Genomic DNA, 11847 nt, shown 5'->3' with positions numbered 1-11847 from the left:
GAGAAGGAGAGGGAGAGAAAGAGAGAAGGAGGGAGGGGGAAAGAGAGAGAGAGAAAGAGAGAGAGAGAAGAAAGAGTGGGAGGGAGAGATAGGGAAGGAAAGAGAAGTAGGGAGGAAGGAAGGAAAAAGAAAGGAAAGAGAAGGAGGCAGAAAGGAAGCACTGTGGTCTGAAACAAGAATGCCAAACTGCATGCAAAGAACTGAGGGTGAAATTTTAACCCAGGAGACCAATACCAAGATACCAAGAACAAATACATAAATGTCTTTCCAAGGGATTAACTTTTTATACTTGGACTTAAAAATTTAGGGAACTGCCATCTCATGTGTTCACTAAAAACCAAACTGCTTCATTCTCTTATACACTACAAGGTGTAAAGTTTCTGATGCAATTTGAAGTCATCCCTCACTTTTCTTCTAAGTCAAATAGATACTATAAATACAGAACTTATTGAATCTACTTTCTTCCCAGAATTATATACTAGAAGACCTTAGCACATTCTAGCATATCAGAATTAAATGATTTGCTACATGTTCATTACAATTACTTTATGTACTTTTTTTTGTCAATTATTTCACTGAAGCAAAAATTAAGCTACATTTTGATATTTTGTATAATATCACTGAGAAACAGTCCTCTGACACCCTGAATACAAACATTAATTGTAAAGATAAATCCTGCCATGTGGGTCAGGACAGTATAGGCTTATAAACTCAGTGACCTAGAAGGCTGACACAAGAGGATTACAAATTCAAGACAAGGCGGGCATTGTGACACACACCTATAACTCCAGTGGCTGGGAAGGCTGAGAAAGGAGGATTGGGAGTTCTAAGCCAGCAACAGCAAAGGTGAGGTACTACACAACTCAGTGAAACCCTATCTCTAAATAAAATATGATATAAATAAATATAAATAAAATAGGGCTGGGTATCAGTGGTTGAATACCCTTAAGTTCAATCCTGGTATGAAAAGAAAAAAATTCAAGAGATGATTTAGCAACTTCATTAGATCAAGTCTCAAAATAAAAACTAAAAAGTACTGGAGATACATCTTGTAAGGTTGTCAAAAACCAAAGTCTCATGATTTCAAGTTCAAATTTTAAAAATGCTAGGAAAAGTAGGGTCCAAGAAGGCCTCCTTGGGGAAGTTCCTTGGACGCCTCCTGGCAGCAAGATCCTCTGGGTAAAGTCTTCTGGAGGATCTATGTCAATGGGTGAATAGCAAGGCCCAGAGTTTGGAGGTGTTAACTGCTAGCATCTGTTGTAAGGTCTTGCAGTGAGTGCAATCAGGTGTGTAGTAGCAGCTGTGACCCAGACTGGGAAGCTTGCCTGCCCTCCCCTGGCTGGACTTGATCTTCTACTCTGGCTTCTTTACTCTTTTGAATCCTAACTGCCTGGGCAGACTGTGAGTCCCAAGAAGCAGAAGGTTGTAGGTGGGTTTGAAAGGAAGACAGGCAGAGGTGGCATTTAGTCAACTGCAAGGTATCAGGGCACCCAGGAAATAGCCTTAGCTTTGGGGGAAATAGATAGCAGGGTACCACAGGAAGATCATTTCCCATCTGGGTTCTCAAGGCTGCTGTGTATCTGCTTGGAGATGCCCTGCTTGTAGAACACCCAATCCACCAGTGCCCTGGCTACCCACCTCTAACCAAGAAAATGCTGCCAGTCCACCCTGCTGATAAGCAGAGCAAGAACAATGAGGGCAGGCACCCTTAGATCCAGACTTGACCCCCGTAGATCTGGACATGGTCTCTCACCACCCAACATCCCCAAACAGGAGTACACTACACCCAAGTGCTGTGTGATCTGGATCCATGGAGGGGGCAGTCAGAGCCGAGAAACCCACAGGGTTTTAAAAGTGTTTCAAGGTTAAAGTCCTGGTGATCCCAAGAAAGGAAGCCCAGCCTGGGATAAAAAGGCAGAGACCAGGGCCTAGGATTTGCTTCCATGATGGGCGGAAGTGCCTGTGGCTCTGGAGCATCATCTCCACAATCCCAGGCCTCCCTCACACAGCCAGGGAAATGCTTCTCCATATCTGCAGACTCTCAGAAGAGGAAAAGTCTTCAGAGACCCCTTGCCTGATGATATCTACTCTTCTGGGCTGCTCTTGACCTGAAGCACAGGTGTGGAAATTAGTGGAGATAGGATCTCCTGAGTACATTCCTGCTGAAGGACGAATTCAATCATCTTGGAGGTCAGTGTTTGATTGAATTGATTTTGTTGATAGATAAATTTAAAACGATTTTTTAAAATCCCAAGATATTCATCATTGGTTTCCAGGGCCTACACCTCACTACCTGGTCTCCAAGGAGAGAAAGTGAAAGAAGAGGGAGAAAAAGAGAGAGAGAGAGAGAGAGAGAGAGAGAGAGTGTTAGCCTTGGAGGAGGCTGAGGCTGGAGGATTGCAAGTTCAAAGCCAGCCTCAGCAATTTAGCTAGACCCTAAGCAATTTAGGAGACATTGTCTGGAGGGAAAAAAGTGCTGAGGATGTGGCTCAGTGGATAAGCAGTTTGGGCTCAATCCCTGTGCATTAAAGAGGAACAGAATCAACAGGAAGTATGGTTTTAAGAAGGGAACTTATCAGGTTAATTTACCCACCAGAAACTGGATTGTTCACAATGGCAGTCTGTAGGCTGGAGAACTGGAAAAACAAAGTATCTGCACAGTTCAAGAGGCTGAATCCCCAGAACAAGAGAGATCAGGTGCTCCCCTAGTAGTAGACCAAAGGCTTCTGGAGAATCACTGGCAGAGTCTGCTTTGGAAGAACGAAAAAGCAAGAGTCTGACATTTAATCATAGCAGCAATCAGGAACTGTTCAAGAGGAATCAGCTTGCATCTGCTGGTGCTTTCCTTGTTCTTCCAACTTTCATTCTATCCAAGCCATCATCTTATTGGATGGTGCTGACCATGCTTAAGGAGGGTCTTTATTTCTATTGGCTATCTCACATGCCAATCCTGTCTAGACACATCCTCATTGACACACCCATAAGCCTCTTAATCCTCTGTATCTCTTAATCTAATCAATTTGGTAATTCAAAATAATCATTACACCTTGGTACAGTAAATAAATAAATAAAGTAATTAATTAATTAAAATCCCAGGACAAACAAACACACACAAAAGGAGAGAGAAGATAAGAAGAAGTTAGGGATGGATAGTACAGGGGAAGGGATTTTCTGGAGGCAAAGGGTTGGGTTACCATGAGCACAGCCAAAATAGTAACCAAGGGAAATTCATGTGGCAAACTACACATAAAAGGGATTAGATTTGAGGAGCAATTTAGAACATTGTTCTCTTACAAAACTATCTAGGCTGGGTGTGGTTGTGTTTGCCTGACACCTGGGTCATGGAACAAACCTTCTCAAAGATAAGCTTTTAAGGATGAGACAGGCACAGGTTCAAAAACTGTATGTATGTATAGAAATATCACATTGTAGTTCATAAATATGTTCATTTGTTGTGTGTCTGCCAAAAGCCAAGTGCCAATGTCTCGGCTTGGCACAGAATCACGAGCCACCACACAGCTTTGTAGGTTCAAACAGCAATTCTTTATTCCCGATCTCACACCAGCCTCCACACACGTTCAGGGGCAATTCCAATATCCGATTCCAAATCCTACTCCAAGAGGCTTTTTTCAAATCCCATTTTAATCTCATGAGAACTCAACGGGAACAAGCAGCAGGAACACCCTAATCCCAGCATCAATAATCTTCAACCTCAACTTCCCTAAAACTCCTATTGTCACGCCCTAAACCCAAGGACGGAGATACTTCCTGCAGGAATACACCCTAATCCTGGATCCACCCTGGTGATTGAGCAGGGTCACCTTTCTCAAACACACAAGCAAGTTCGCAGCAAATTTCCAAGGCAAGTCCATTTAACATGGGGTACACTGGCAAGGATTATGATGCGTCATACCTACTTGGTAATGGCCCTCAGCATGTGTCAATTGACAACATTAAAAGAGAGAGAGAGAGAGAGAGAGAGAGAGAGAGAGAGAGAGAGAGAGAGAGAGAGAATTGAGGGCATTGGCAATACTGCTGACTTCATCCAGTGAACTCATCCAATGCTGGGGCCCAGGTGTGTGCTTGGCTCAGCCTCCGTGGAATTGGAGGCTCTGGACATGCCTGGTACCAAGGGAGCTCTTCCAAGTTTGATGGATGGAACTCCAGAGCTTCAGGTTTTTGATCCAGCTAAGCAATGTCACTGGTCTGGGAAAAGGGCAAATGATTCACTCAGATACAACAGTGCACATCACACCTTCTTCCTGCCCATTGCTCACTACACCTCATTTCCCTCCCTTTACAACCCCATTCATGCACCTGAGTTCCCTGAGGTGGTCTTTCTGGGAATGATGTCCACACCCCAGCTCCTCAGGGTGCCAACCCTTGGGTAAACCTGATTGTTTCTGAACTCTTGATTTCCAAGTATTTGCTTATCAGGGGTGAGTACATGGACTTGGATGTGGTAACACATTCAGCTTTTAACAATTTGAGTTCATTGGGGACCTGTATCTTCATCCTTCTCATGCTATACACTCACTTCTAAAGGGCCCATCCAGTCCCTTGTCCTGAAATACCAAGCAGGAGAGTAAATCTATCCCTCACATGAATCTATTCCCCCAACTGAATCTCTGATACTCCAAAAATGGATTCCTTTTTCTGTACTAGACATCTGCACTGGATGCACTAAGACAACTCAACACTAAGCCTACCCTCTGTGTGGATTCCCTATGTTGAATAATGATACCCAGAAACGTTACAGTAACTCAGAAATCTAGGATGAATGTTCTCTCACTACCTCTCTCATTCTTTTTTTTTTGCATCCTTTTTCCTATTCTCCCTTTGAATTTTCCTACCTCCTTCACCATAATCCTAACTCTAATTCTATCCAGAGATTGAACCCTTCATGCCATATTATTTATCACTAGTTTTTTTAAAAAATGAGATATTACAAATTTCAAATCCAGGGCATGGAGAGAGAGAGAGGGAGAGAGGGAGATATTGATTTTCAATGAGTTCACTGCTTAGGGTCAGAAATGTCCCACATTCCTGAATATATTTTGAAATTTTCACTTATAATTAGGAGTTTTCCTAATGAAGGGGATTATGAAAGAATGTCAGGATATTCCACCCTCAATATATGCCACTTTGGCATAAGGACTATTTTGAACTAAAGGCAGTTTACCAGAGCCACCACATCTAGCTTATGTGTGAATTTTCTGGACTATGAACATTGACCATTCCAGAAGCAACAAGTGAAGCGTCCCACTAGTCCCCAAATTTTCCCATTTTGCATTGTAATGCCTCTCTTATCTATAGCCAATGGAAGCTAAATTTAAAATGATTTATGCTTTCCTTCCTCACATTTTCATGATAAGAATACTTTTGGCTCTTAGGCCTGGTATACATATTTCCAGCCACACTCTACCCTTGCTGCTGGTAGTTGTGGAACTTACCTTAGGACCTGCCCCTTTTCTGCCTAGCATCTAGCATGGCTCAATGTGGACAGCGATTTCAGGGAACTCTCAGTTTAAAGGGGTGTTGTTTAATAACACCTTCTATGTATGCATTCCCCTTTCTAGGGGGAATGATGCCTGCATTTACTGTCCTCAGTACATGTTCCTCAGGCAAGTACACTAAGACTCACACCAAAGTTTGGTGAAAGAAGAAATTCTCACTAGGTTCTTAGTGGTTCACATTAATGTCATAACATTCAGGAACTCAAGATGCCTTGTGTAATGTGAACTCAACTAGGCCCAGGTTCATGCTGTCCCCATGCACTGCTGCTTTCCTTTCACAGGAGAGACACACAGTTTTAACTGAGCTGGGTGAGCTCCTGGAATCAGTAACTGAATACTGATTATTAGAAACAACTGTAGACAAAATAAATGTAGCACCAGGAAGCGGACACTATGTGGAAGGAACAGGAAGAAATCTTCCATAAGTGTATTGGGAGTGCTACTCAAGGAGCTCCTCTTCACCCTGCTAGACTAGAGAATCAGGGTACTTAAAATCCCTCCATCTCTTCTAGAGAGCATCTCAAAGCAAAATCCTTTGAGCTGCCACAAGGATGCAAAACTGACACTAAATGGCCAGGGGGAAGGGTAAATTTTCAATACAGGAGACCAATGGAAAATGCTCTCTTTTTGGCTGATAGAATAAGGTGACACAGTGGAGTTCTCTGTTGAGACAAGAGGCAGCAGGAAGAATTGTGCACTTTCTATCTCGGTGTTACTGACCCTGGGGAATGTTCTCTTTTACTTGCTGCTTATTGGTCCCCATGGTCTTTGTTTTCACCTGAACTACCAGGCCCAGGGGTGATCACTATTACCTCAGTATTGAGCCTCAAATTGACATTTGAAAGAAGGAGGTGGAGATCCTTGCTATGGTTTGAATGTATCCCTGAGAGCTGATTCATAGGAATCTGAATCCCCCGTGCAACAGTATCGGAAGGTGGGGCCTTAAAAACGTGATTAGGCCAGCAGGGCTCTGCCTCCATGAGTGGCTTCAGTGCCCTTCACAAAAGGGCTTTCAGTAGTGGGCCCTCGCACACTTATTCCTGTGCCTTTCCATCATAGGTCAAGGTAGCACAAAGGTTCTTGGCAGTCACCTTCACCATGTTCTTTGACCTCCCTGACTCCAGAACCCAGAGAAAATGTGTTTATTTTCTTAATAAATTGCCTGGTTCCTGAGATTCTGTTATAGTGACAGGAACCAAATTAAAACAATTGGTACAATTAGGAGTTTTCCTAATGAAGGGGATTATGAAAGCAGGTCAGGATATGCCACCCTCAATATATGCCACTTTGGCATAAAGATTATTTTGAACTAAAGGCATTTGAGTTTCTGAAATCTCTTTTTATACCTAAAAGTAGGGCTTTACCAAATACCTTGATTATCATTAGTACTCACCCCAGGCACGATTACATCTCCCTCTGATAAGAGAATTTGCCACCCCACTCAAACAGACATTCTCTACAAACTATCTTAACTCCCTATTAAGATGATTGTAAGTTCTCCAATTTAACCACTCCTTTGGAGTAATTAGTACTTTCTGTGATGCCTCTGTGCACACAAAACTTAAAATTCATAAATCTGTTATTCCTTTTGTCCTGTTCAGCTGTTTCCAAATTATTTCACAGTCCCAACCATGGCCATTGAACCTAACAAGGCAGAGGAAAAGCTTTTCTTCATTTTCCTGGAAAGCACGGACATGTATTATTACTTTCTCTCTAAGACATTACTGCATAGCTTCTGAGCCATGTCCACACTTCCCACAAGGCTCACCTGTGCACATTGCTGTGGTTCCAAACTTCCTTTCTGCATTTTTGCTTCAAATGTTAAAGAACGTCTGTTGTGTGTCACCTTCTTTCAGTCAATAGTATCCTAATAAGTCTTGTTATTGTGCTGCGTATCTTGGTTTGGTGAAACTTTCCTTAATGACATTTTACAGACATATCTCTCTCTGTTTACACTTTGTTTCCTCTTTCCAATGACAAAAGAAGACACTGTGAAAGACTCCACCTCACATGTTTTTCTGTGCCTCACAAGTGGCCCTGGGGGGTTAAAAACCATGGCACCTATACACCTGACATTGCCAGCCTGCCCAGAATGTAGCCAATTTCAGGCTACAAAAGACTTTTAAGATCTCCTCGTGAGGAATATGCCCTTCCCATAACCAGTTTCTGGCCATTCTTACAGGCGTACACCACACTGGAATTAAACTAAATTTGAAGGCCTGAAGTAGCTCTGATGGACACTCCTTCAGGGGAGTAACTCCTGCCAATCTCTTTAGACTCCTAAACTGGAGTTGGTCACCCTTACCACTAGGGGTGCTAATTCCAACATTTCTGCTAAAATGCAAGGTGGAGTCTTCAGGAGGGAAGGGTTGGGGGTTTAGCTCAGTTGCATAGCACTTGCCCAGCATGCCTCAAGTACCTGGGTTCAATCTGCAGTATTGCAAAGTATGAATGAATGAATGAATGTATGAATGAATGAATGAAGTAGGCAAGGGGTTTTGTTATGTCAGAAGCGCGGGTTCTTTGCGGAATCCCAGCGCACCATTCTCTCTCGCCCACTTTCTTTTGGTCTCCACTCAGCTAGTTGGGGACATCCAGTGGGAGTGGAAATCTCACTAGCCGCATTGACTCAACGGCATTGCCGCCACCTTTTCAGAGCTGGTATAGATCACCTGCTGCACCGCTGATGGAACCAAAAGCGATGCCTTTGGCCTCGGCAAAGCCATAAACTGGGTTTGGCTTTTGCAGGGTCCAGTGACAGCAGCAACTGGAATCGCAGTTCACTAGCGCCGCACCCAAAAGGAAAGGAGCTTGCTTTTCTTCTTAGCACTGCCATTAGTTTTCTTCTTAGCACTGCCATTAGCTTTTCTTCTTAGCACTGCCATTAGAAACTTTTCTCCGCACCCTGTGCGGTCCCTTTCTCCTTCCTAGGCCGGTTGGTGGAGCCTTTCCCCGTCGCCTTTCCTGGCCTTTCCCATTTGCTCTCTGACTAGCAGCGCGCCCCCGACAGTTTTTCCTGTCACAGCACATATGTGTACCAAACCTGGGTGGCAATAAGGCTCCTTTCTTTGTGTCGCCAGATTCTAGGTAACAGCACCGTGGTTGGCGCCAAAGTGGAAGGTTGGCCCAACGTGGAAGTTTGTCGCTGGCAGAAAGGCTATTGAGGCCCTTTGCGGAATCCCAGCGCACCATTCTCCCCCGCCCACTTTCTTTTGGTCTGGGCTCAGCTAGTTGTTCTGTGCCCGAGTTTTCCCGGTGACATTCCCGAATACATAACTCTGATGGGTTCTAACGTGCAATTTCTGCGGTTTCTCGGAAGAGAGTTCCTTAGTGGCAACCCCGCTGGCAGGACCGGGGCGCCTCTGTTCCCCAGCCCTTCGGCTATAGCGGCGCCTGCGCTTTTTCTTTCCCAGAGCAATCTTCCAGGCGCCCTCCTCTCCTTCGCCGCTGAAGAACCGAGTTTTGTTTCGGTGGCGGCCGAGACTCTGTGTCAGGATCCCTGGCCTCCCTGCGTCTTGCGTTTATTGGCTTAGCAAGCTTCCATTTAGAGGTGCCTGTGATTTCCATTCCTTGTCCGCCCAAGTACCAGAAGTTTCCAGATTGGAGGCGAAGCTAGAAGCCAAATTGCGTCCTGGGGTCCCGCCTTGGGTTTCCTGGTCCTAGGAGTCCCCTTTTTGTCCATGGCCAGTTAGGACTTAACACCGGAGGGCGATGGCTTTGTCCGAGCAAGTCCGGAATTGGCCATTTCTTAGCGTTTAATCCAGCCTCCGGTGTTTAGTCCAAAGAAAAGTAGTACGTCGCAATTCACAACAGGGATGTGTATGGCTCTTCAATAATGGAATCCACATCAACAGAGGTGACAGAGAAGTGTGACTGTGAATGGAGAAGAGGGTGTCCTGAGACTGGGGTCTATCTAAATGTCCTGACATTTTGCAGCAGTCCCATAGGAAGGATCATCATCTCTGTAATTTCTACTTCCTGATATCTTTGATATTTTGCTGATCATCATTATGTCAGTGTTCTCCTTGCTTCTCAGAATGCAGTCGGTGCTCTCAATTCCATTCCGTATTGACCCTATTGAGAGGCTCTGGCACTTTAGCCAATTAATGGATGTAGGAATTCCAAGCAAGACCCTGTCTCAAAAAATAAAAAAAAGTTGGGGACCAGTAGTAGCTTAGTATCATAGCATCCCTGATTTCAATCTCTACTACCAGGAGGAGGTGGGGGAAACTGCACTCTTATTACCTGATGGCAGGTTGTCCTGCTTTCAGGATTGTTATGATTTATGTATTAGTTGCCCCCCACTCCCCCAAGAAGCTCATGTATGAAACAATGCAAAAAAGTTTGGAGGTGAAATGACTGGGTTATGCAGATCTTAACCTAATCAATGCATCAGTCCTCTGATATTAATTGTGCGTGTATGTGTGTGTGTGTGTGTGGGGTAACTATAGGCAGGTAGGGTGTGGATGGAGGAGGTGGGTCCCTGGGAGCTGCCTTTGGTATATATTTTGTCCTTGTTAAATGTAGCTATTTTGTGCTCTCCCTCCTTTCTGGTTCAATGACCTGAGCTGCTTTTCTCAACCACACATGGTGTTCAGCCCCACCTTGGGCACAGAGCAACAGAACAATGGAGTTGGTCACCTGTGGACTGACATCTCTGAAACTGAGAGCCCCCAAATAAATGTTTTCACCTCTAACTGTGACTGTTGCAAACTGAGGCTTCATATGACCAAGAAATCCTTGGCGCTGGTAAGAGGAAGCTGGCAACGCCTACAGTCATCCACCAATCAGATATTGGGTGCCACTAAGAAGTCTGAGGCACTGCTTGGCTAGTACTGGTTTCCTTCCACTAAGTTCTGACCCAAAAACGCAACCTTGGGAGGCACTTCAAATCTCCAGAATAACTAGCTGGATTTAACTTCTTACTCTTACAAAAAAAAAAAAAAAAATTCTTTCACCAGGAACTTGCTCAGAAAAAGAAAATTTCAAATCACAACTAAGAAATCACAGTCAAGAAATAAACAGGAACATGTTCTACTTAATTCCTTCACATTCAAGGCTACACTCGACCTGTACCAGGTGGAAAATTCTGAGACAAGGCTAAGTTGGACTTCTTCTGCCTACCCGAACTAGCCTGGATGAAGAAATCTCAGATATGGCCAAACTGAGTCCTGGTACACTTAAGTAATGGTAGCACTCATCTTCAGACTAAACCGTGCCTTCCACAGCAAACCTAAGTGCAAACGCTGCTAGACTTGCAAATCAGTAAGGAATCTTGCCAAATTGGTGATCTGTGCCTGGTCCTAATACCAGAAATAGTAAGATTGATACCCTCCTCCCGCGGGACTTTTGACAGAATCAAAATTACTGAGTGTGAAATGCAATGAAACACCATCCTTATAAAACAAAGGAAGGAGTGAGAATAGAAATAAAATGAACTGGGACTGAAAAAAATGTCAAAAATATACAAAATACATAAATACATATAAGCCAAATCAGTATTTAAAAACGCATTGAAGCCGGGCATGGTGGAACACGCCTTCTGTAACCTTGGCAATTCGGAAAGCTGGGACAGGAGGATCACAAGTTCTGAGGCCAGCCTCAGCAACTTAGTGAGCCCCGTTTCCCAAGCAACTGAGAGAGAGGATGTCTCAATAAATAAATAAATAAATATTTTAAAAACCACGTTGTAAAAACGAAAGGGATATGAAATTAAATGAGAAAAGCCACGGCATGGCATATTTATATAGCAAATCGCACTAAGTAACAAAACTTAATGAGTATTAAAGATTAAGGAACCAATTCACTCTTTAAATCTACAAAATTCTGAGAGTGATTCTAAAATCGTACGTACATGTCGTTTCTATAAGTTGAAATGGATAAAAGCCTAAAGTTATGGAAGGGAATGTGTAATAAGACGAATACAAATGTTTGCAACAGAAGAAAACGGCAAGTAATAGGCGACCTGAAACGCTACAGAGAATCATCAGGAGAAAGAGAATTTTTAAAAATTGACAAGGAACAACTAAAGGCAAATCTTAGTGTGTTTTAATGTCCTACGTGAAGCCGTTTTGTGAACAAGAGTCTTCTCACAGAGTAAGACCAGGGAGGCTCCTTCTCTTGATCTAAGGCTGCCTGCTGCCAGAGAAGGATGGGCAGCACCCCCAAGGCATTAAGAACACCCGGGGATCCACACCAGGAGGCCTGAGGAAACCAGATGCTGGTTCCACCAGTTGGAGGAGACAGGTCCGAGACACTCGGAGAGACACTGGTCCGCAGAGGTCTTGGTGTCCAGCGGCTGGTCACCGGAATCTATGAGTGCGTTGGGCTC

This window comes from Urocitellus parryii, chromosome 3, assembly GCF_045843805.1.
Source record: "Urocitellus parryii isolate mUroPar1 chromosome 3, mUroPar1.hap1, whole genome shotgun sequence".
Classification (NCBI taxonomy): Eukaryota; Metazoa; Chordata; class Mammalia; order Rodentia; family Sciuridae; genus Urocitellus; species Urocitellus parryii.
The sequence above is the reverse complement of the archived record's forward strand: the minus strand, read 5'-3'. Positions refer to the sequence as shown.